We start from the raw sequence: 23,376 nt of genomic DNA, 5'->3' as shown, positions 1-23,376 counted from the left end.
TGGCGAGAGGGAGTCTTCAGAAAACCTAAATGGTGGTTTACGTTTGATTCCTAAGCTCTATTCCAGTCCTGTGTGCTTATAATCACTCTTGTACCATTTCACAACTTCCATATCCACTATTTGGTGCCAGTGTCGGAGGGTAATTAGGAGTAATCAATCAGCAGCCTAGGTTTCGCTTGCGGGTATGTCTGATGGCACTCTCCCTTTTACCACCCGCAGCCCATGTTCTATTAGGAAAATATTGAGTAAGCGACCCTTGGGCCAGCTTCTTGGCACATAGGTCATATGTGTTGGTACACCCCACACTCAATCTTCTTCTTGGTCAATATCCTCCTGTATTAGCCCTTTACCAATCTGTGCATTGAAGTCTCCAGAAGCAATTACAATTATGTTTGGTTTATAATTCAAAATATCACACACATATATTTCTTTTTTTTATTCCAAATTATATTTATACTTTTGATACTTACATAAACAATGAATGAAGGTACAATAATATTCATCAAAAGCATAACCATGATTTGAACCCATCATAACCGTTAAATCTATAAAGGAACCTAACACAGGGAAGGAAGGTGAGGAGGTGAGTAACAAAGTAGAGAAAATGCAGATAAAGAGGAAGAAGAAGAAAGAGAAAAGAAATGGAAAGGAAAAGAAAAAAACCCAAAGGGAACATGTTCGACTATGAGTGAAAACAACTAAGCATAAAGGTCATTAAACACCCCCCAGATCATTTCATATTTTTGATGTTGATCTTTAGCATTGAAGGACACGTTCTCCCTCCTAGACAGGAGACAGAAGCTCTGCAGCCAATCATCAACAAAGGGGGTAGTATCGCTCTTCCAGAATTTCAAAATATGTCTCTTAACAAGAAGGAGGGCTCTATATGTTCAGAATAATTTACCACTAGTCAATTCAATATCTGAAGGAAACAAGCCCAACACACCAAGAAATGGGTCCCCAGGTAGAGATAGACCCAAGAACAGGTCTATTCGCTGAAAGACACCTCCCAGAATAGCTGGATCTTCCAGCACAACCACAACATATGGAACGTGGTGCCCGCATCACTTTTACAGTTCCAACAAACATCCTCGTTGCAAAACTTGCACGACTGCATCTTCCAAGGAGACCAATGTAGGTAGTAGTTAATTCTCGGCTGAGTGTACCGTACTTCTAAATCAACTTTGTATTTAATTGGACCTGCACATATGCAGTTCCATTCAAAATCTGAAAACAAACAACCCAAGTCTGAATCCCAGTTTCCTCTACATACATTTCAAAATGTTTCATTCGAGTCAATATGACATTTTTCCTTGGGGTGTTATAGGAACTAACCAACACCAACTGCCCAAATCCTGGGACCTTAAATGAAACAGAAATAATGTCCTTGATGGGATAAAACTTCTTCTCAAGTCATGTTCAGTCCACCAGAAACATAAATAGCTAGCACGCTGGAATGATGCCCACGCAGGTTTGGTATGCCATTATTCCCATATTGAACATAACGATCTATCGAGGGAGGTTGAGTGGCCCACGTCTCTTGGAACATAAAAATGTTATAGTTCTTCACAAGGTTTAGCTAACTTGCCTCGTTTTGTTTTGGAGCTTATCCCTGCTATGGCCCACGATAACATTCGAATTGGGCCCTGGACAGTAGCTTCCGGACATTCAGTTGTGTTGGACTCAGCCCTGGGCCCAAACCTTCCAAAGGTTTCCACTATGTCCCCACCTCCCTCAAATGATTGCCTGTCCCTCCTTCCCTCTCCATGCAAGAATTATTTCAGGATATATCTGGTACTTCTAGACTCAATTCTTTGAGCCGGTTAAGGGGTGCAGCTATTTCAAACCCCGAGTCCTACTGTTCTTGCGTTTCTTAACAATCCATGCTTAATGGAACAATACCTATATCGTAAAGTTCATCTTGCTTAGAGTCTTTGTTGGGGGCATACATGGCACCATTCCTTGCAGGCACAATGCTGGTAGAACAGATAATAGATTCAGACAGGTCTTGTGTCTCCTGTAACACCTTACCATGCCTTAACTCCTTCTTAACTCCCCATTTATGGTGCAAACCCACAGGTGGGTCCTATTGTTTAGGATGTATACGATTTGGCCGTGGCCGAATTGACCATTGTCACGGCCAAATCGGGCCAAATTTAAACCCCCACTACCCCCAAAACACTCCCCCAGCGACCCCCTACTTACCTCTTTAGAATCCGATTTGTTTCTAACCCTGCAGCGTTGTGTCCGTCCTTCCTACGTGGGTCGGATCCGACGCTGCAGGGTCTGCTTTTCTTTTTTTTTCTTCTTTTTTACGTCCCCCGCCTCCAAACCTCCAAAAGCAGGAGACACCGCTGCTACCCCCAAAGTCCATCACTACCAAATATGGGGAGCGGGGGACACCCCTGCAACCCCTGCTCCCCATGTTAAGTAGTGATTTCCCAAACTGATTGTTTACAAACGATCAAATGGTACTGTCCGAATTCGGCCAGATTTACCAACAATCGTTAGTAACCTGTCAATTTGGGTAATACCATTATTGCAACCCATGGATTTTTCGTTATCTGAATTTCCATTATGGGTGCTCGTAGAGTACATCTTGCACCTCGGGCCGGGAAGGTAGAATGTGGTTTCAGACACAAACGTGCCTGTTGCCTGAACATACACAAAAGATTGATGTGTGTTCCGGCACAGCAATATTCCACACACCTTCACACCAATGTGCGCGCGCACCACAGATTTATATGCAGCTTTCTCTGGAGAATATTTTGCATTTCAATGTTCAATGAGCATGCATGATAGTGCGCGCGTGCATTGCGTAATCCTGTGCAGTACTGATAACTCCCATTTTGCATGCTCACAATGAAGACGTCTGTGGCTAGCAAAGCAGCACCTGCTCTCTTTGCTTTCTGGATGCTCAGAGAGCATATTGTTTTACCCTATAAGTTAAATCATGAAGACTCAGTCATGCTCAAGACTTTCCTCTTTGCTTCTCTCTTCCTCGTCCCTGCTGATCTCCTGTCTGTCACTGCACTGGTTACCTGGCTACCCTCTGAACCCGCCAGTTTTACACCTGCGCTGCCGCCTGGCAGCGCAGGTGTTTTACCCTATAAGTTAAATCATGAAGACTCAGTCATGCTCAAGACTTTCCTCTTTGCTTCTCTCTTCCTCGTCCCTGCTGATCTCCTGTCTGTCACTGCACTGGTTACCTGGCTACCCTCTGAACCCGCCAGTTTTACACCTGCGCTGCCGCCTGGCAGCGCAGGTGTTTTACCCTATAAGTTAAATCATGAAGACTCAGTCATGCTCAAGACTTTCCTCTTTGCTTCTCTCTTCCTCGTCCCTGCTGATCTCCTGTCTGTCACTGCACTGGTTACCTGGCTACCCTCTGAACCCGCCAGTTGCACACCTGCGCTGCCGCCTGGCAACACTGAATGTATGGGCTCTATCTGTTACCCTATAGTCCCCTTACCAGCACTTACCTGCTGCCTGCATTTAACCCTTGCAATGCCACTTGCTGGCCGCACTTACTTTTCCGTTTTTTTTTATCGCTTTGTGTTTAATTGATCGTATGTCCTGCACATCTCCCCCTCCCCTCCCCCTGGCACTTCTCCCCTTTTCCCCTCCCTGCACGATCTCAATGTCACTGAGCCTAGTAAGATCGTTGTCTTGTTCCCCCTTCTTCCCTTCTCATGCCTCGTGGCACCTTGAAACACTTGTGTATAGGCGCGCTATAAATAAAATATCACATCATAAGAATGTGTTATTTCGATATGTTTTACTCTTTCACAATCAAAAGGTTATGGCGAAGTATATCTCTCTGTTTGTGACATTTCTGACCTTGGCATGTGCCCAATAGCTGAGAATGCAAACTTCTGGTCCTCAGGACTATTCCTTTTTAATTAGCAACATGTTCAACACTTGTGTATAGGCGCGTTATAAATGCATTATCATATGATATCATATCATATATCATGTGTTGAAAATATTGGATGGCCACGTCCAATGAACAATTGGATGCTTTTCAGCATTGTGTATTCTGCAAGTCCTCCCTTCTTTCATCCCATGTTCTATCACTATGTGGCTATGCGGTAAGTTGTTATCACTCTGGCGATGGATACAGCTGGATATTTAGAATGTGCCTGCAGGGCTAGGTTAGAAGTTCAATATGTTCGCTCCATTTGGCCTCCCACGTGTCTTCCTTCCTGTGATCAGGTATATTGTAAGAGGCGCCTAGCGATTCATCCGTTTCTTGGCAAGCACGCATCCTTCCTGTAGGAGCTGAAACATGGCATAACTAATGCATGATGTAGACATTAGCATTTCCATACCGCTGCTTGGGGATCGCCCATCACGCACGCTCAGCACGCAGGCTGTCACCTTTCCGGAGTGAGGGGGGAGAAAGGGAACGAGAAGAACACGGAAAGTGACATTAAAATAGGTCAGGGAAATTCAGCGTGCAAGGACGCAAGGCTACCCCAGGAACACAAGGCTCACGCTCTAAGAGGCGTCAGCCGTTCATTGGTTGATATTCCAAGAACAGCGTCCGGGGATTGGCTATAACACACAAGCATTCTTCAGGGATAGCCTGTCTCATTAGCAGAGAGGAAGTGGGAAAGAGAATGACAGGCCAGAGGATACAATGTACACATGAAATAGAACGATACAATGCAAGAATGAAAGGCAGTTCAGCATCCCACTGAAGATAACCCCATACTTGCTTGTTTTATTTATTTATTTATGTACGTATTTATTTATGTATTTATTTATTATTTGCATACTTACTTATGCACCCGACCCTTTTCTAGAATTAACATGATATGATATGATTTGGTATTTATAACGCTCCTTTAAACAAGTGTTTCTAGGCGCCACAAGAGAAAGGAGGGGAGACAGAGGGATGACAAACGATCTCACTAGGACTTGTGAGATTCAGATCGTGCAAGTGCAATGAGGGCAGAGGGTGAGGGGAGAAGTCTAAAAAAGGGGTAAGTGCAGTCAGGGGAACAGGACTCTGAGTAAGTGTGCGGATGGCAGAGGACTACATAAGTGCAATCCCAGACCAGAAGTGCTGGGTAGGCCCGAAGGCAGTGCAGGGTGACTGGTCAAAGGGTCAGGGGGCGTGGCACCCTGTGTGAATCTGAGGACAACAAGCCCCAAGCCAGGGTGAGCAGACAGGTAGATGAGTAGAGGAGAGGGAGAGAGAAGAGACAAGGAAGGTATTGAGCATCTTGAGCAGCTTCAGGAACTTTAGGTGATCTTGCTCAAGTCTGAGAGGGGACGGGAGGCATTCTAGACTGAGGCACCTGCAGAGGAGACAGATCTCCACTCTCTGTTTGGAGAAGAGTCTGACCCACTGAGAGTTTGAGGTAGCTGAGCAGAGGGCTCTAGAAGGAAGCTATTTAGGAAGAGAGTGTTGGATATAGAGAGGAACACAGCCTAAGAAAGCCTTGTGGATGAAACAGAGGGTCTTGAACTTCATCCTCATGGCCACCGGGAGCCAATGGAGAGATTTCATAGCTGGAGAGATACAGTCCCTGGGTTTAAGGCCAAGGTTAAGTCTTGCAGTCCTGTTCTGGATTAGTTGAAGAGGGTGCAGGGTAGAGCTAGGAAGATTGAGAAAGAGGCTGTTGCAGTAGCCCAACCTGAAGAGAACCAGAGCTCTGGAGACGGTGAGCTTCTGGGGTAAGGTGAGAAAAGGTAGGTTACCTCTGAGGAGATGCAGCTGGAAGTGGGCCTTCTTGGCAAGGTCCATGATGTGTGAAGAGAAGGAGAGAGTGGAGTCGAAGATGACACTAAGGTTTGCTGCCTCAAAAGAGGGTGAGGGGAGGGTGCCCAAGGAGGTCAGCCAGAGAGAGAGAGAGCAAAGGCGGGAGCAGGGGTCCCAATGAGAAGGATCTCTGTCTCACTGGCATTAAGGGAGTGGTTGTTAGTGACGCACAATCCCTGAATATCAGATAGACAGTCAGGAATTAGCGAGAACGGAGAGGAGGCTGAGGGTAGTCTGAAAGAGAGCTGTGTGTCATCCGCATTACACTGAAAGTTAGAGGAGAAAGTAGATATCAGGTGGGCCAGGGGGAGCAGATAGGCATTGAAGAGCCAGGGTGAGAGGATAGAGCTCCGGTGAACAACATAGGGCTAATGTAAGTTGGATTCTGCACACTGAGAGCCCCCTGGACTACTGTATCCACTCCTCACACTAGAATTCACAAGGGGCATTTTGTCCACTCATTACGGTATACTACACCTGGAATATTGTCCACGATGAACTCCAAGCCTCACCAGAATCATTGTGCCACTGTTACTGGAACCATTGCACCCATGTTAGGCATTAGAGCTCATTTCAGTTGCTTGTCTACTCTTGGTATGACCCTCTCCTGGAATATCGTTTCGACTGAAAACAATTGGCCTCACCTGAGTAGCGTTTTCCTCTCTAGAGCTGGGATAAACCCAGAAAATCATGTCCTTTTTGCATTTGTGGGCACATTTAAATTGCTGTTTTCTCTTGGCACCAGACTTGACCTAAAGTATTGTGTCCACTCTAGACTCAGTGACTCATGTGAATGATTGTATTCCTCTTTGACATTGGCCTTCACCTGGAATAGTGGTGTCCTGTTGGTCTCTGTGCCCCATTTGGTTTATTGTGCCCAGTCTTGATTCTACACCTCATCTTTGGTATAGTTGCTGCTCCTGGCATAAGATTTCAACTGGAGACTTGGGCCTGCGCTTGACTCTGGATCTCCACTAAAATATTCCTTTCACTGGTGGCTCTTGGCTTTGCCCTGGTGTACGGTGTCCTTTATTTATAATTCACCTCACCTGGGCCATCAACTACAATTTAAATCTAGGATGCATCTGAATTATTGTGTCCAGTCTTGTTACTACAACCCAGCTGAATTTATGCGTCCACTCTTGACTCTTCAATTCACCTGTTATACTTACTGTTGACCTTGTGTAGAGTACTATTTTGAATTTGCAGAGGGTGTGTGTTCACTCCTGTCTATAGGCGTCAGCTTTCATATTGCGTCCAGTAGCCTGACTCTAGCCCTGTTTGGGTCTACTGTGACCACTCAGCATGCACACTTCACCCGGTGTCTTGCATCTTGTCTTGATGTACTCTAGCACGCTCAAGGGCAATTAGTCAACTTTGAAACCACACAATATTATTATGTTATTACTTTGTTTTGTATTCGTTCACATGAAAATATTTGTGCTTCCAAAATATAGCGTATCAAAGAGATGAAGAAATGGGATTTCAAAATAAATGAAATTAAATGGAAGATGCAAGACTTAATTGAATATGGCATTATCCAATAGTGTATGGGCCCCAGTGGTGCCAATATTACCAACACGGGTAACAGAACCTGTTATTTAAATGCATGCATTGCCGCTGAGTGAAATTCCCATGTGCCTGTGGCCTAGCCCCTTCTCCCTCTTACTCACTCTGGAGGCCCAGGCACGTGGGCCGAAAAGGTACATCTGCGACATTGCTGTCCCGCTCTATCTCCTGAGACGGGGAGCAGGCCTTGAATCACTCGGTCCCTTTCAGGCAGCCATGATCTCACTCCATCTCCTGAGACAGGGAGCAGGCCTTGATTGAATCACCCGGTCCCTTTCAGGCAGCCATGATCTCACTCCATCTCCTGAGACGGGGAGCAGGCCTTGATTGAATCACTCGGTCCCTTTCAGGCAGCCATGATCTCACTCTATCTCCTCAGACATGGAGCAGGCCTTGGATCACTCTGTCCCTTTCAGGAAGCCATGATCTCACTCCATCTCCTGAGACGGGGAGCAGGCCTTGGATCACTCAGTCCCTTTCAGGCAGCAATGATCTCACTCCATCTCCTGAGACGGGGAGCAGGCCTTGGATCTCTCGGTCCCTTTCAGGCAATCATGATCTCACTCCATCTCCTGAGACGGGGAGCAGGCCTTGGATCACTCGGTCCCTTTCAGGCAGCCATGATCTCACTCCATCGCCTGAGACAGGGAGCAGGCCTTGAATCACTCTGTCCCTTTCAGGCAGCCATGATCTCACTCCATCTCCTCAGACATGGAGCAGGCCTTGAATCACTCGGTCCCTTTCAGGCAGCCATGATCTCACTCCATCTCCTGAGACGGGGAGCATGCCTTGAATCACTCAGTCCCTTTCAGGCAGCCATGATCTCACTCCATCTCCTGAGACGGGGAGCAGGCCTTGAATCACTCGGTCCCTTTCAGGCAGCCATGATCTCACTCCGTCTCCTGAGACGGGGAGCAGGCCTTGGATCACTCGGTCCCTTTCAGGCAGCCATGATCTCACTCCATCTCCTGAGACGGGGAGCAGGCCTTGAATCACTCGGTCCCTTTCAGGCAGCCATGATCTCACTCCATCTCCTGAGACGGGGAGCAGGCTTTGGATCACTCGGTCCTTTTGTCCTTTTCAGGCAGCCATGATCTCACTTTATCTACTGAGACGGGGAGCAGGCCTTGGATCACTCGGTCTGTTTCAGGCAGCCATGATCTCACTCTATCTCGTGAGACAGGGAGCAGGCCTTGAATTACTCGGTCCCTTTTAGGCAACCACGATCTCACTCCAGCTCCTCAGACATGGAGCAGGCCTTGAATCACTCGGTCCCTTTCTGGCAGCCATGATCTCACTACATCTCCTGAGACGGGGAGCAGCCTTGAATCACTCGGTCCCTTTCAGGCAGCCATGATCTTACTCCATGTCCTGAGACAGGGAGCAGGCTTTGAATCACTCGGTCCCTTTCAGGCAGCCATGATCTCAATCCATCTCCTCAGACAGGGAGCACGCCTCGGTCCCTTTCAGGCAGCCATGATCTTACTCCATCTACTCAGACAGGGAGCAGTTCTTGAATCACTCGGTCCCTTTCAGGCTGCCATGATCTCAATCCATCTCCTCAGACATGGAGCAGGCCTTGAATCACTCGGTCCCTTTCAGGCAGCCATGATCTCACTCCATCTCCTGAGACGGGGAGCAGGCCTTGAATCACTCGGTCCCTTTCAGGCAGCCATGATCTCACTCCATCTCCTCAGACAGGGAGCAGGCCTTGAATCACTCGGTCCCTTTCAGGCAGCCATGATAACGAAGGATTTTATCGTTTTCAATTCCATTATTTTGTACATGCTGTAGCTCGAACCCAGGAAGCAACAGGCCAGCCAGTCTAGGGGGAAATTGCCCCTCCCTCCTTCTCAGTCCTCCCATTTTTGGAACCCACCAACAGACCAAATAGCATGGGCCTGTTAATAATTCAACTTGCATTTTGCGGGGTTAAGACGTGCAAGCTTGCTTGGGAGACGACATCTTAATTAACTTAACACAAAAGGCTGGTCTGATCTCTTGGATGTACGTGATTTGGCCGTGGCACCATTGTTCGCCGCTGAATTGACCGTGGTCAATTCGGTCATGAAGACAATTTTGCTGTTGCCAAATCGGGACAAATTTAAACTGCCCCACTGCCCCCAAAACACTCCCCTTCCACCCCCCTACTTACCTTTTTGGCTTCCGCTTTGTTTCTGACCCTGCAGCATCGGATCCGTCCCTCCAATGCGGGTCGGATCACACACCGCAGGGTCCGCTTTACTTTTTATTTTTTCGTCCACTGCCTCCAAACCTTCGGGAGCAGGGGACACCCCTGCTACCCCCAAAGGCCATCACTACCAAACATGTGGAGCGGGGGACACCCCCGCAACCACCGCTGCCCATGTTTACTAGTGATTACCCAAATTACCCGAATTCGGCCAGATTTACCATACGATTGTTTATAAACGATCAATTTGGATACTACCGATCGCTTATCTAAAGGCTCCTTGCGGTTTATCATGACAAAAAGGAATGGCCTTCTTAACATTCTATATTTCTTTTGGGGCATACAGTAGCCCTTTCCTTTGGAAAAGCATGTGACTGGTGTTGTTTTTTCTGATAATGCACCCATACGTGTCGCCCACCCACTCCCAGCATCCCCCCTTTCTTGAGGATTTACAAAACGAACTGTTGAGTAAACAGGGCGTCCACCTTCACTTCTGAAATTGGCTGCGTTTGCCATTCTTCTGACTAGTGGCATATGTGAATCAGTAAACGCCTTTTCAATTTCAGTGTTGCAATTTCAAAGAGTAGCTTTTTAAACAGGTTTCAGCACTCAGGTGAGAGGCGACGACCAATTAGGTGCAAATATGGCCAAAATCAAACCGTCCTTGCCCGTGTTCTCTCAGTCCCCCCCATCCCCAGTGCCTCCCTTGCTATTTTTTTTTTCTAACCCTCCAAGATGCTAATATGGTTGTAAAGGAGCACACTAGGTCTAATAATATATTTGTACCATTTAAATATAAAAGATAACCAACAGTTCATAACCAAATAATATCAGATCCAGTGCACAATTATAATAAGTGGAAATACAGAATGTTCTAGTAATTGGCCCTCATTCCAAGTATGGCGGTTTGGAAATAAGGGTTCCAGTAGCAACGTACCGGCACCCTATCCAGACCGCCATACTACGAGAATGCTGGTAGGGACCATGGATTGCCCGACATTTTGTTGGCATGGCAACTGACACTTCTTGTGGCATGCATTGCTTCATCACAGATTATTATGGTTTGTGTTTTACAGTGCATTAACCAATGATGGGTAGTTTTATTGAATGAGTGCCCAAAAGGCTTCAGGATGTAGGAATGTCCTCTGTTCTTGTCTCATGTCATGCTTCATTCTGCCAGAATGCCTCAGAACTGGAATGAGTCACAAAAGAAAATGGTACAGCTTGTCTCTGGTGAAGGTCACCCACCTACATTGCTTCAGTAAGGAGGGTGTTCAGAGGTCAGGGAATTGGAAGACCGGCTCAGTCTAAGGCTTGGGTAGTCTCTAAGACCTGATCCGAGATGCAGTCTCTTGGTCCTACTCACTATGTCACAGTCTAGTTCCAGTTACAGGCTCCCAGTCTTAGCCGTAGTCACAAGTTATCAGTACTTGTTTAGTCACAGTTAAGAGTCTTTTAGTCATACGTTACTAGAGTTAACCATAGTTTCTTAGTCCTAGTACCTGTTTCTCAATAATAGTCACAGTCTCACTCTCTCATTCCTAGAGCTAGTCACAGTTTCGAAGTTCTAGTTCATCGCTCAGTCTCAATACTAGTCACAGTACCTTAGAGTAACGCTTAGCACAGTCTCTCAGTCCTAATCATAGTCCCTCAGTCCTAGTCCACATTATAGTGCCACAGTGATATGCCTACTCAAAGTCCCACAGTTCTAGTCCTAGTCAGAGACTCTCAGACTTAGTCACATTACCTCGGTTTTAGCTGCAGCACTGTCCCTCTTTCCTAGTAACATCTTTTAAATACAAATCACAGTGCAAGAGTCTGAGTCCTAGTAACAGTCTCTCAATCCTAGTCAGTCTCTCAGTTCTAGTCCTAATTGCAGTATTTCAGTCCTAGTCAGGCTCTCTATCCGAGTCCTAGTCACAGTCTCACTGTTCGAGTCATAATCACAGTCACTGTCTCTCAGTTCTGTTCAAAGTACAAGCCCACTCTCACAGGCCTAGTCACAGTTTCCCATTCATAGTACTGGTGGCTTCTCTTCAATCCTAGTTGAAGTTATGGTCTGGCAATCTTTGTTAGTCTCTCAGTCAGCTTGAGAAATAGTCTGTCAGAAAACAAGTCGGAGCAACAGTGTCTGCCTGTCCTAGTCGCAGACTCTGTCTGGTCATAGGCTCTTAGTTAGTGTCCTAATCACAGTCTCTTAGTGTCAGTCCTAGCCACAGTCTCGTAGTCCTTGTCACAGCCTCTCAGTTATTGTCCCAACATAAGTCAATCTCTCAGTCCTAGCCCTGAGCCACAGCCTCTCAGATTCTCAGTACTGCTCCTAGAGCTAAAATCAGGATAAATCCTAGTCAGTTATTCAGTCAAAATCCCTCAGTTCCAGTCTCAGTCCTAGTGACATTCTCATAGATAGAGTCGCACAGTCACAGTCTCATAGTCGACTATGTTTTCTTAATGTTTCATTTAATATGTCCCCTGTTGTCTCTTTCTCGGTTTGCATTTACACTTGCTTGCTCTTTCTTTTCTTTCTCTTTCATTCCCTCCCACCGTGGAGTAATATTTGGGCTGTGGTGGAAATAGTACAGAAGACTGGGAAGAAACCATTACGTTTGTAATTATGCTGAGAGCACAAAATGTGATCAAATACATGGGAATTTCACTCTATTATGCTGGAAAAAAACACTCCATAATCCTGCACCGGGATCTGCTTGTTGTAGTCCATTTAGCAACTAGCATCTCACTTGGATACAAGTATCGATTGAATCTGTCTCGAATTAAGTGTGAAACTTGCTGGTAAGCACTAAGTGGAGCAGATACATTTGTTGGCTCAGATGCAATTAATAAGGCAGGAATTCAACTCAAATATTTCCCCGACAGAAATGGGCATTTTGCCCTTAGGTTATCTGATCATTCTTGCATCAGTTATGTAGGGCGCCACAGCTCTTTCCCGCCTTCATTGATGACACAAAGCCAGGAACTGAGTATACATGCTCCCTGGACAGCATCTGCCATAACATTCTCATGGCCCTATGAGCATCTGTGTGTATGCCAACAAATCAGCTTCTTCCAACACCACTTCCTTAAACATGGCTGCGGACACCGCGGCATCCTGCATCATGGCTGCAGCTTTTCTCCGTCCATGGCTCCTGCATTTCCAGGGCGTCAACGGCTTCCCACGTTTGATCTTTCTAGCACAATTTTCTAAATCTATCTTGTCTCCAACCCTCATGTGTTCTTGCTGCCTCCCCTCGGGTCAGAGCATACTCCTACTTCTGTCTATTCAACCGTATTCATGTGCTAAATGTTTCATATCATTTAAAATATTCAAGCACTGTTTTCCTAAACTTCAACTTGCATAGCGCCATCGTCTTCTGCTTTCATAGTCCATGTATTCCAGGTCTAAATCGTTAGGGCAAATGAGAGGGGAGTTCTCGTGACCGTTCTGAAGGCAGGAGCAGAAACATAATGAGAATGCAAAAACTATGATAGCATTTGGAAGGATTCTCCATATGAGACAGTCAATTTACCCCATCTTGTTATATTGTATGTCACATCAAATTCAGATGTAATGCAAAGAGTGATTGTTCACTGAGGTCTTTCTAAAACATAATGTTCTCCATTAAGGGTGACGTCTACTACATATACATTCTTCTTCACATGTGACATCTTTTGCAGCTTTCTTAGTACTTTGTTTAAGATATCTAGTCAATAGGGGATCAAGGCTGTCCAGTCAAAGTCTACTCTATACTGTAAATGGATTTTTCAACTCATTGCAGTAGGTCAATACATGTCATGACTCTCAGTAATGGGCATTAACAAGTATTACATCAAATTCAAGTGTATCCTTTGGGTGTATGCACCTGTCATTCAAGAGGAATATTTGAGTAACATTCAGTATAACTCTGTATCTCAGGCCTCCAGATTACCTAACGAGAAACCTTCAAAGATTTGAAAATGTAGCAGGAAAAGTAATTCTCAGAATGATGTGATTCATATATATCACGCCATCATTACCTATTCTCCACTGGCTGACCAGCAAACAAAGGGTTAATTTCAAAACCCATCGTTTATACCTTCCTCCATCAGAAGTAAGTTTCAATGCAACACTCCCTCCAGCAATGCTATGTTAGTACTTGTCCCTAATGTTAATAAGAAAGGGCTAGGAGGATCCCCTTTTTCAGTTCTGGGCAAGAACCTCTGCAGCACCCTACTCAAACATCTCCAACTGGAAGTGAACCGCCTGACTTTCAGCGAAGAATTCAAGACTTGGCTTTTCAATCATCCACTTTTAAAGAAATGAAAGATAATGGAAACTGACTAAAACATGTGCACCAGAAACCTGAGCTACTTTACAACAAGCAATTTCTAAGCTCTTCACACTAGCATGCATGATATAATATGATATGATATGATATGATAAGGCATTTATGACCCGCCTATACACAAGTGTTGCAAGGCGCGACGTGGCAAGGGAGGGGAAAGAGAGGGACGACAGACAATGATCCTACTAGGCCAGGTGACATTGAGATTGTGCAAGTGCAGGGGAGGGGGGAAGGGGAAAAGAGCAGGTGAAAAGGGGAGGGGGCAGTGCAGTACATAGGATAACAGTAAAATAAATAAAGACAATAAATAAAAGTCTGGCAAACTGGTGGCAAGTGCAAGGGTAAGTGCAGACATCTGTTGTCAAGTGCTTGTAGAGGCTGTAGGGATACAGAAGCAGTCCCCGAGTGCAAGGGTTGCCAGGGGCGCAGTGCAGGCGTGCAACTGGCGGGGAGGTGACCTGGGTCCAAGATCAGAGGGTAGCCAGGTAAATAGTACAGTTTCAGATTCAGCCGGCAGTTCAGCAGAGGAGAGGAGGAGAGAAAGCAGAAGCAAACAGGAAGGTCTTGAGGTGCTTCTGGGACTAGAAATGGTTCTCCCCACGTTTCAGAGAGGCAGGGAGGCTGTTCCAGACGGAGGCCCCAGCAGAAGAAAGAGATCTACCACCAACTCGCTGCTTGGAGAAGCGACTAACCCTGAGGGAGTTGGAGGCAGATGAGCGCAGAGCTCGAGAAGGAAGATATTTAGGAAGAGAGAGAGTTGAAGGTACTGAGTTCCCAAGCCCCAGAAGGCCTTGTGGACAATGCAGAGGGTCTTTAACTTAATCCTTGCTGCCACTGGCAGCCAGTGCAGAGATTTCAGTCTTGGAGAGATACGATCCCTCGGCTTGAGGCAAAGGACAAGTCTCGCAGTCCTGTTTTGGATGAGTTGCAAAGGACAAGAGTAGAGGCAGGCAGGTTTAGAAAGTCTGTTGCAGTAGTCCAGCCTAGAGAGAATCAGAACTCTGGAGACATTGAGCTTCTGGGGGAAGGAGAGGAAAGGAAGAATACCTCTGAGGAGGTTCAGCTGGTAGTGTGACTTCCTAGAAACTTCAGAGACATCAGAGATGTGAGGAGAAAAGGAAAGTGTGGAGTCGAAGATGACCCAAGGTTTTTAGCCTCACAGGTGGGAACAGGAAGAGGGCCAAGAGAGGCCAGCCAGAGAGTGACAGGAAAGGAGGGAGCAGGTGTACCAATGAGCAGAATCTTACTGGCATGAAGGCAGAGATCATTGGCGGCACACCACTCCTGAATGGCGGACAGACAGGCAGAGATGAGAGAAGGAGAGGAGGTGGCTGAAGGGAGCCTGTACATTAGCTGAGTGCTGTCCGCATAGCACTGAAAGTTGGGGCAGAGTGCAACATTGAGGTGGGCAAGAAGTTCCAGGTTTTGGTTGAACAGCCAGGGAGAGAGGTTAGACCCCTGGGGAGCACCACAGGTAGAGATAGAGATAGAGGAGTGGAAGGAAATCAATCTAATCTATGTATCCTATGCTAAGCGACACTGGTCTGAACCTGTAATTCAATTAAATCTACAACCAAGAGTCATGAAGCGACAATATCCTAACCATGCTCCCCCTCTCCACCCTTCCCTCTCATCCCTCAATTAACTCCTCACTACTAACGTCTTGCATCTTTACATTTCCCACTCGATGTCAGATGACCAATCAGGTCTAGTGTACTTTATAGTCTCAGACCCTTGCCATCTTCTACCAACCACTGTACTATACATTTCTGTAGTCCAAAAATCAGGGGCTGCTCTTATGGCTAAGCTGCCCTGGTATTTACTAACAACAAACAACATAGAGAATTTCATATCAGCACACAGGTAACAGGCACTTTCAACCTGTATCCATCAACACCACAGGTTTCCACATTTGCCTTCCAGCTATCTGATTAACACACCCTACCAGCGTTTCTTACAGAGCCATGCACAGCCGGCCCAACATTATTGATAGAAGGGCGCAATGTAAAACTGCTCTGCATTACATTACATACTCACTTAGCCATCCCCTCCCAGCAACCGTGGCAGTCAATATGTTGCCAGTCTTTACTACCTCCATATGTTGGATTTACGTAGGTTCTTTTTGTCTTAAAGTTCAGTCTGTACCTATTCTGATCTACAAAACTGGTTTAAATCAGGTGCAATTAGGTATCTACTTTGTATGGGACCTGCACCTCCCAAATGTCTCTCTGCATTATACAGTTCCATTTACAGTTTATCCAAAGTCCCAGAGTCCATTGATACATTGGAGCACATCTTCTTTGAGGGGCCGGTAAGTGCTGAACGAGCATCCCGGTGCCTTAAGTTCACAGTGACAGTTAAACTTCCAAGCATTTCTTCATGGCCATATCATCGCTGGGATTCCTGAAACTTCCATCTTTGGATGTGGCCAGGAATGGGATCTGATATTGTTGGCGATCAATCTCAGCTGGTCATTCATGTAAACTTGCTCTTTTCTGTAAGTGATATCCCATGCAATGACCCGGCCTGTCTCTGTGCAATAAGAGCCATTAGCACATTTTGTGTGATACAGCTCAGAGCAACCGTCTTATAAGTCTCAATATTTTTCCAGTGCTCCTACTCACTCTTTATGCACGTTCTCATTGTAGACCTTTCATGCTGAGGCCACTGATTTGACTCTGTCCCAACTCCTTTAACTCTAGGATTCTCCCATTTCATGTCCTTCTGCTTGACTAGTCTGTTGAATCATTTAGATAATGAGATGTTACTGGAAAGTTCAATATCGGTAAAATGAAATGCACCAAACCAAGAGTGGTTTTTAGCCTAGTCTACGTCCCTGGATCAGTTCCATAATGTAAATGTTTGTAACATGGTGTCTGTGGTTGTAAGGTGCTTGTTTCTTTCAGGTTCTTGAGTTTGGAAACATGATTAGGTACTTGCTGCATTACAGTGCATGTGGCTGTTCCTATTCTGGCAGGGGATGTTGTCATCCCCATACACTAGCATTTTATTGACAGTTCAGTGTCTCTTTCAAAAATGTAAATGAAACATCAGCCTTCTGATAACGACATCAGAACAATCTCACTTTCAAAGCCTTTGCTTGCTCACAGAGGATCCTTGCGGATTGTCATCTTTGCATCTGCCAGCCATTGCACTGCACTTCTGTGTAGACATCCCGTGTCCAGAAATGATGCATATTTACTTCAGGTAGGTACTCTGATTTCTTGAACTTTCTTGATTTCAATAGTTGGTTTTACTTAAGGTTTTTAAATAACCTTCTTCCTTGCCCATTCTGAATTAGATGCTGCTGCCTTTGTAAGTAAATACCACTCTGTAGCAACCGACTACAGGGCTCTACTTGCACATGTCATCGGTCCATGCATGCACTTCCTCAGTCCTGTAATAATTCACAAGTAATATGTATTCCCAAATTCCCAAGTGCCTCCCGGCCAAACCACAAAGGAGTACTTTCTCCACCATGGGCAGTTTGCAATCTACGCTTGGGTTATTTATTGTGCTATTCATGTTTGCATGTTTTAATGTTAGCTCCTCAGGCAATATAGTCTCAGTGTATGTCCTTACACCTGAATTCCAGCTTAAGAAAGGGAAAAACAACCAAACCACTTGATAGCAGAAGCATCCAGCACAGTGCGGTAGTATGCTATAAGTTCATGTTTGAACCCATGTTTCTGTGTAAGCACCAGGTGTACATAACCCACGTGTTCCTGGCAACATGCAATGTATTACTTGTTATGGTTGTGGCAGAGTAAGGAGCTTGCCAATGCTTGATTTCTTTGTAAATGCCCCTTTCACCTGTTCTGTGCAAATTAAGGGTTTGGGTGTGTTTAAATGGGTAATTTCTTTCAATGTCTTTACTATTACTACATATCCTAATATACACTGGTGGCAATGCCCAGTAGTACCTAAACAGGATCTAATCTAAGTAACTCTTACAGATTTGAGAACATTTAAAATCATCTTAATTCTTTAAGGTTTATACTTCCTGCTGATACAACATGTCTCCTTAGAAATTGCAGATTTTGCAACAAAACCTCATGTCCTTTTCTTGCCAGAGTGATTAACATTACTAACGTGTCTTGTCTGCAAACTTCTTATGAGGGTGTTGTGACCAGCAGCTGGTCCACCAACTGTGTCAATGTCGATCCTCCTAGAAGCGTACTGTCGTCTACATATTTCTTCAGGGTTTGTGAAAAGAGGGTCGGACTTTCTGTATACCAAAAACTTTTCTTTTTTTTTTTTTACATTTCATGCTGGGCTCTGGCGCCCCCCCTGGGATGCGGCCGCGTCCCCCTGGGGGGGCGCGCCCCACAGTTTGAAGACCTCTGCCATAATATGTAAAAGCGACAAGCTACTGACAATATAGGTACCTTAATACTGAAAGAAGACTGAACATAAAATCTACAAATGTGAAATGTGTGACTGGGGAGGGCATACATGTCAATATGTTGATGGCTTGGGTACTACAGAAATGGTTGACAAAAGTACTGCATTCACTGATCTCAAATCTTGCACAACTCTTTAACATCACAGCCATGTTCCTTTAGGGGTAGGATGAGTGTATTACATTTTCTTTGCGTATACACAAGTGTTCCTCGCTCTACCAATGAATTTATCACAACTGAAATTCTTGCTTCAGCCTCTGGTATTAAACTGTATTCCGGTTTTCTGGGCAAAGTTTTTTTAGTATCTAATTAAATGGCTAGCTGTCACCAGCCACGTGTTGCTGTGGCTCAGTCTGGTTAAATGGAAAAGAAAGAAAAGAGAAAGTGCACGTTTGTAATATGTTTAATTTCACAATGTTTGTGGGTAGTTTTTAATGGCTCTGGCGGTTCTCCAAGTTGAGGCAGTTTAATTTTCCTGGCGGCGTAACACATTCCTTTCGTTCCTCCATCAAGGTCCAGAGCCTTCCAATAAGGGCACACTTCAGTCATGGTGCCGGTGAGAACATGCCGGCTCAAACTATAATCATCAGCTGGGTTGTACCGGAATGCAAGGCGATTGTAATCGCGTGATTGCTGAGCACGGAGTCGTGTTTGACGTACAATGCTTGTGGGTAGTTTTTAATGGCTCTGGCGGTTCTCCAAGTTGAGGCAGTTTAATTTTCCCGGCGGTGCAAAACATTCCTCTGGTTTCTCCATCAAATTTTAGAGCCTTCCAATAAGGACACACTTCAGTCATGGAGGCAATATAAACATGCCGGCACAAATTATAATCATCAGCTGGGTTGTACCGGAATGCAAGGCGATTGTAATCGCATGATTGCTGAGTACGGAGTCGTGTTTGATGCTGATCTGCTCAGCCACTCTCAGCCTGTCGCGTTTGAAGCAGATCTGAAGCTGCAGAACGCGATCGCCGTGCTCACAACCGTGCATCCTAAAGTCTGGCTGCACATCCTTCTGCTGCTTCATCGGCACGTATTTGAGCCAGTGTGTGTTGCTTTTATATCCAACAGATGGCGCTGGTTTGCAGTAAAATGTTTAGTATAGCGTGTGTTGCTTTTACGTCCAACAGATGGCGCAGTTTTTCAGAAAAAGCATGTTTTTACCTGTCACAGGTGTGACATCTATGTATAGTAGGTATATAAAAACACACGCCTATTCGAATGCAACGTTGTGTCAAAATTTCAAAGCAATCGGTGAAGAACTTTCAGAGATTTGAGGTTTGGAACAAACAAACATTTACATTTTTATTTATACATCATTAACATACGTTAAACATAATTCTCTCATAATTCCATAACATCATAATTCCCTAATTCTTGGTGCACCATTGACAACATACGTTATGAAAACGCTTGTTTAGACTTGTTTACACTGCCCTCTTTTCATTCTGCGTGCCTTGTTCGCAAAATAGTTTTCACTTAATTCCATTCTCATGCCTGTTTGGGATGTTAAAAAACATTCTGTCTGATGTACAATGTACAACACATCATAGCTTACACAATAGGTCACACCCCAATACATTTACAGATGAAAATGTGCTGAGAAAATGCATAAGTATTTGGAATTGGTCACTCGATACTCTCATCTGTTTAGTTACTCGGTAAATGGCCTGAGTGGTCTAGACCCCTGAAGTTCTCATTGTTTCTGGAAACAATGGCACCATTATAAAAGCCGCAGTGTTATATGCAGAAGGATTTGCCCCACGTCATCAAGACATGACACAGTTTGTTCATGAATATGGCTATCTGGAGAGGGTCCCAATAATAACCAATGTCACACTCATTTCTAAGTTCAACCCTGCTCTCAGGGCTCAGCTTTAAACCAAATCGTTCCCATGGCCCAGTTCTTCTCCCATGCTGCTCTCAGGGCTTAGGTATGTCCCCATGTTACTCTCAATGAATCTCTCGCCTCACACTCATACTCACATGGATACGCAAACATGCTCTTGGCACTCACACACATGCACCGCCTCCTCTCAATAACACCACATGCCCTGAACCCCTTACCCACACTTCAGTCCCCGCCCCCAGGTGCCCAAGCCCACCAATAAAAATCATCGTACCTGAGTGGAGTGTTATGCCGTCCTCCTCTTCCCCCAAATGAAGCAGCAGGCACAGGGCTGGGGTGGCAGCACATATGGTAGCAGCTGCCAGTGCCAAGTATAGCTCTTACCATGACCCTTCTTTGGATGGACCACATTTGAACAGAACTTTTATTGAGAAACTGTGATTTCCTAAAATCTTCATCCAGTCTCATTTTGGGCGAACACTTTAGAGGGTGAGAGTAACAAAGGTTAAGTGGAACGACTGTGACCATCAGTTTACCACTTTATAAATAAGGACCAGAGAGAGATCTTAACAACAAAGTTCATTTGACAGAACTCTGCGTATGTCACATGATAAGCATCCTCTCTGTGGTCCTCTAGTCCCCCTATGCTTCTGGCTGGGCCTGTGCAGTGTCTACCTCCATGCTCCTGCTGTTTCTGCCATGCCCTTAACATTTCACTACATGTTACCACACTATTCCTCTTTAATACTCCTGTGTTCTCCTCTCTTACCATCCTATGTTCCCCTTTATATGCCACCTGGTGTGTTCATTGCATGAAGTGAAGACTAGAGTTCCGTCCCACACTTATCACGTGACCACGTTTTGCTATCCTCTGCAAATTGCATAATATTTTTGTGTCTTGTTATTTGTGTTCCCTGGGAGTGCTGACATGCAAGTTGAATGCAGCAGTTAAACTGGGCCTCATTATACGGTAGGCGGTAGCCATGGCGTTATTAGTGTCATGGCTACCCCCTTAACGCATTCCGGGTCTGTGTTCCCGGAATAGGGATTTAGCGGGTCATTCCGACCTTGGAGGACCCGCTAAGTTCCCATTCCAGGAACCATTCCCCATTCCCATTTGAGCCCCCATAGGGCTCAATGGGAATGGGGATGGACCTAATAACGGGCCCGCTATTGGCGGGCCCGTTATTAGCTCTGAAGTCCCTCAACGGGTCCCTTCCATAACGCCTGGTAAAACCAGGCGTTAGGGACGGGACCCGCTAAGGGACCTCGTAGTAGGGCGGTAAGGGATTACCGGCACCGGTGCCATTACCGGTGCCGGTAATCCCTTACCGCCTACCGTGTAATGAGGCCCACTGTATTTAAATGCCAACTCTAGTTATGCTGCTGACATTTGGTGTAGCACCAGCAGTGTTTCATGTTTAAAACGACAGGGGTTTCAGAGGCCTGTCACCAAAGCATGACGTGAGGAGCAGATAAATGTGAAAGTGAACTTCCCAGTGGCTGACAGATAGGAATATACACCAGCTGGAATAATGAGAGGAGGCAGTGCCTCAAATAAGGAGGTTGGGGGCAGGGAACTCACCTCAGAGTGAACCAGAGAGAATGTGAAGTGGGATGGGTGAACAACCAACACAGCCTGTGAAAATCCAGGCACTTGTGCTTTAGAACAGGCTTTCTGATCTTTTTGTGGGAGTTAAGCAGCTGTGGTGTGCCTGGGTCCTGGGTGCCTGCGTGAGAAGCAATTTGATGAACGGGGAACAATATTAAAGTTTTATCGGTATCGCGTCCTTTCGCCGATACCCATTTTTCCAACGGGTGTTTTGCCGCAGGAGTTTTGCCAAAAATGTGCATAGACATATATTGGGGGCGGTGTGAAAGGGTAAATAAAGGGTTGGGGGGGAAGGTAAATAAAAAAAATTAATGGGGGAATGGGGGATCCCCCTGAAAACCAATTTAAAACAAATTTCGATTACGTTTTTCGGCAAAACTCCTGCGGCAAAACACCCGTCGGAAAAAAGGGGGTCGGCGAAATGACCTGGAACCATTTTATCACACTCACAGAGGTGTTTTTAGAGAGACGTAGTCATTGAATCGCACATCTAATGTCTATAAAAGACTATTCAAATGAACATAATGCAGTGCACACATGTTCACGGCCATAAGGGTGAATTTTCCGAGAGCAGTCTAAAATGCCTGTGAGACTTGTGTGAACACTTGTCTTTAACCCTCATCCAGACAAGGAACATTGGGCCTCATTAGGACCCAGGCGGTAAGGGGTTTACGCCGGCGTAAACCTTGCCGACCCTTACCGCCTGAGTACGAGTTCCCTTAGCGCCATGGCGGATCTAACACCTGCTTTTAGCAGGCGTTAAAATCCATGGCGCTAAGGGACCTTGTTGTTAATTACGCCACCGTAATTTACGGTGGCGTAATTAACGCCTTCCCCACTCCCATTATGCCCTATGGGGCAAAAATGGGAATGGGGAAGGGTAAATGGGGATTGGGGACTTACCGCCCCGCCAAGGTCGGAATGGGGCGGTAAGTCCGCCAACCACCATGGCGGAGTTGGCAGCTTAGCGCCATGGACCATGGTGCTAATAGCGCCATGGTCCTCCGCCAAGGTCCTAATGAGGGCCATTGAGTGGCAACATATTCAGATCAAACTCGCTATTGGCCCACTCACCCTGCAGCACTGGCATAGAGGCGTCACTGAGCAGTGTGGATTACGTGATAAGTCAAACTGTCCTGGGAAGTGAGTGAATCGGGCACGTACTTCCGGGCAAGCAGACTCAGGACAGGAGGAGGCACATTTGCCAGGACTCACCTACCAAACACAGCAAACTGAACTCGCCGCCACGAGATGCTAAAAAGCCAGCAGGCTCCCCCACACCTTCCTCGAAAGCCTGAGCAGCAAGCACTTCCATTTTCTATACAATAAATGTGCGTTGGCTTGCTCACATCCTTCAGTCCATTAGTGTTGCTTAAAATAGTTTGAGCACAAACCCACAGTTTACCCACGCTCTACTTACCGAGCGTTGTGTAATGGATTCGGCTCCTTTTGCGCACATAGACAGGAGTCACTATTACCCATTCCGGTTGCGACGTTTCCTGTCAGTCAAGCTGCTCCACCTTCCTTGGACGGTACTTACTGGCGCCCAACGAGCTTTAAGTGGGCATAATAACTAGCAATGTTATCTGCGTAGGAGTCACGCAGATAACGTTGCTGCTAATGTGTCTCCAGTGAAGGGACAGCGCCTGTACTTTCCAATTCTT

The sequence above is a fragment of the Ambystoma mexicanum genome, chromosome 10 (assembly GCF_040938575.1).
Source record: "Ambystoma mexicanum isolate Mex_15411 chromosome 10, UKY_AmexF1_1, whole genome shotgun sequence".
NCBI classification, from domain to species: Eukaryota; Metazoa; Chordata; class Amphibia; order Caudata; family Ambystomatidae; genus Ambystoma; species Ambystoma mexicanum.
Note: the sequence above shows the minus strand (reverse complement) of the source record.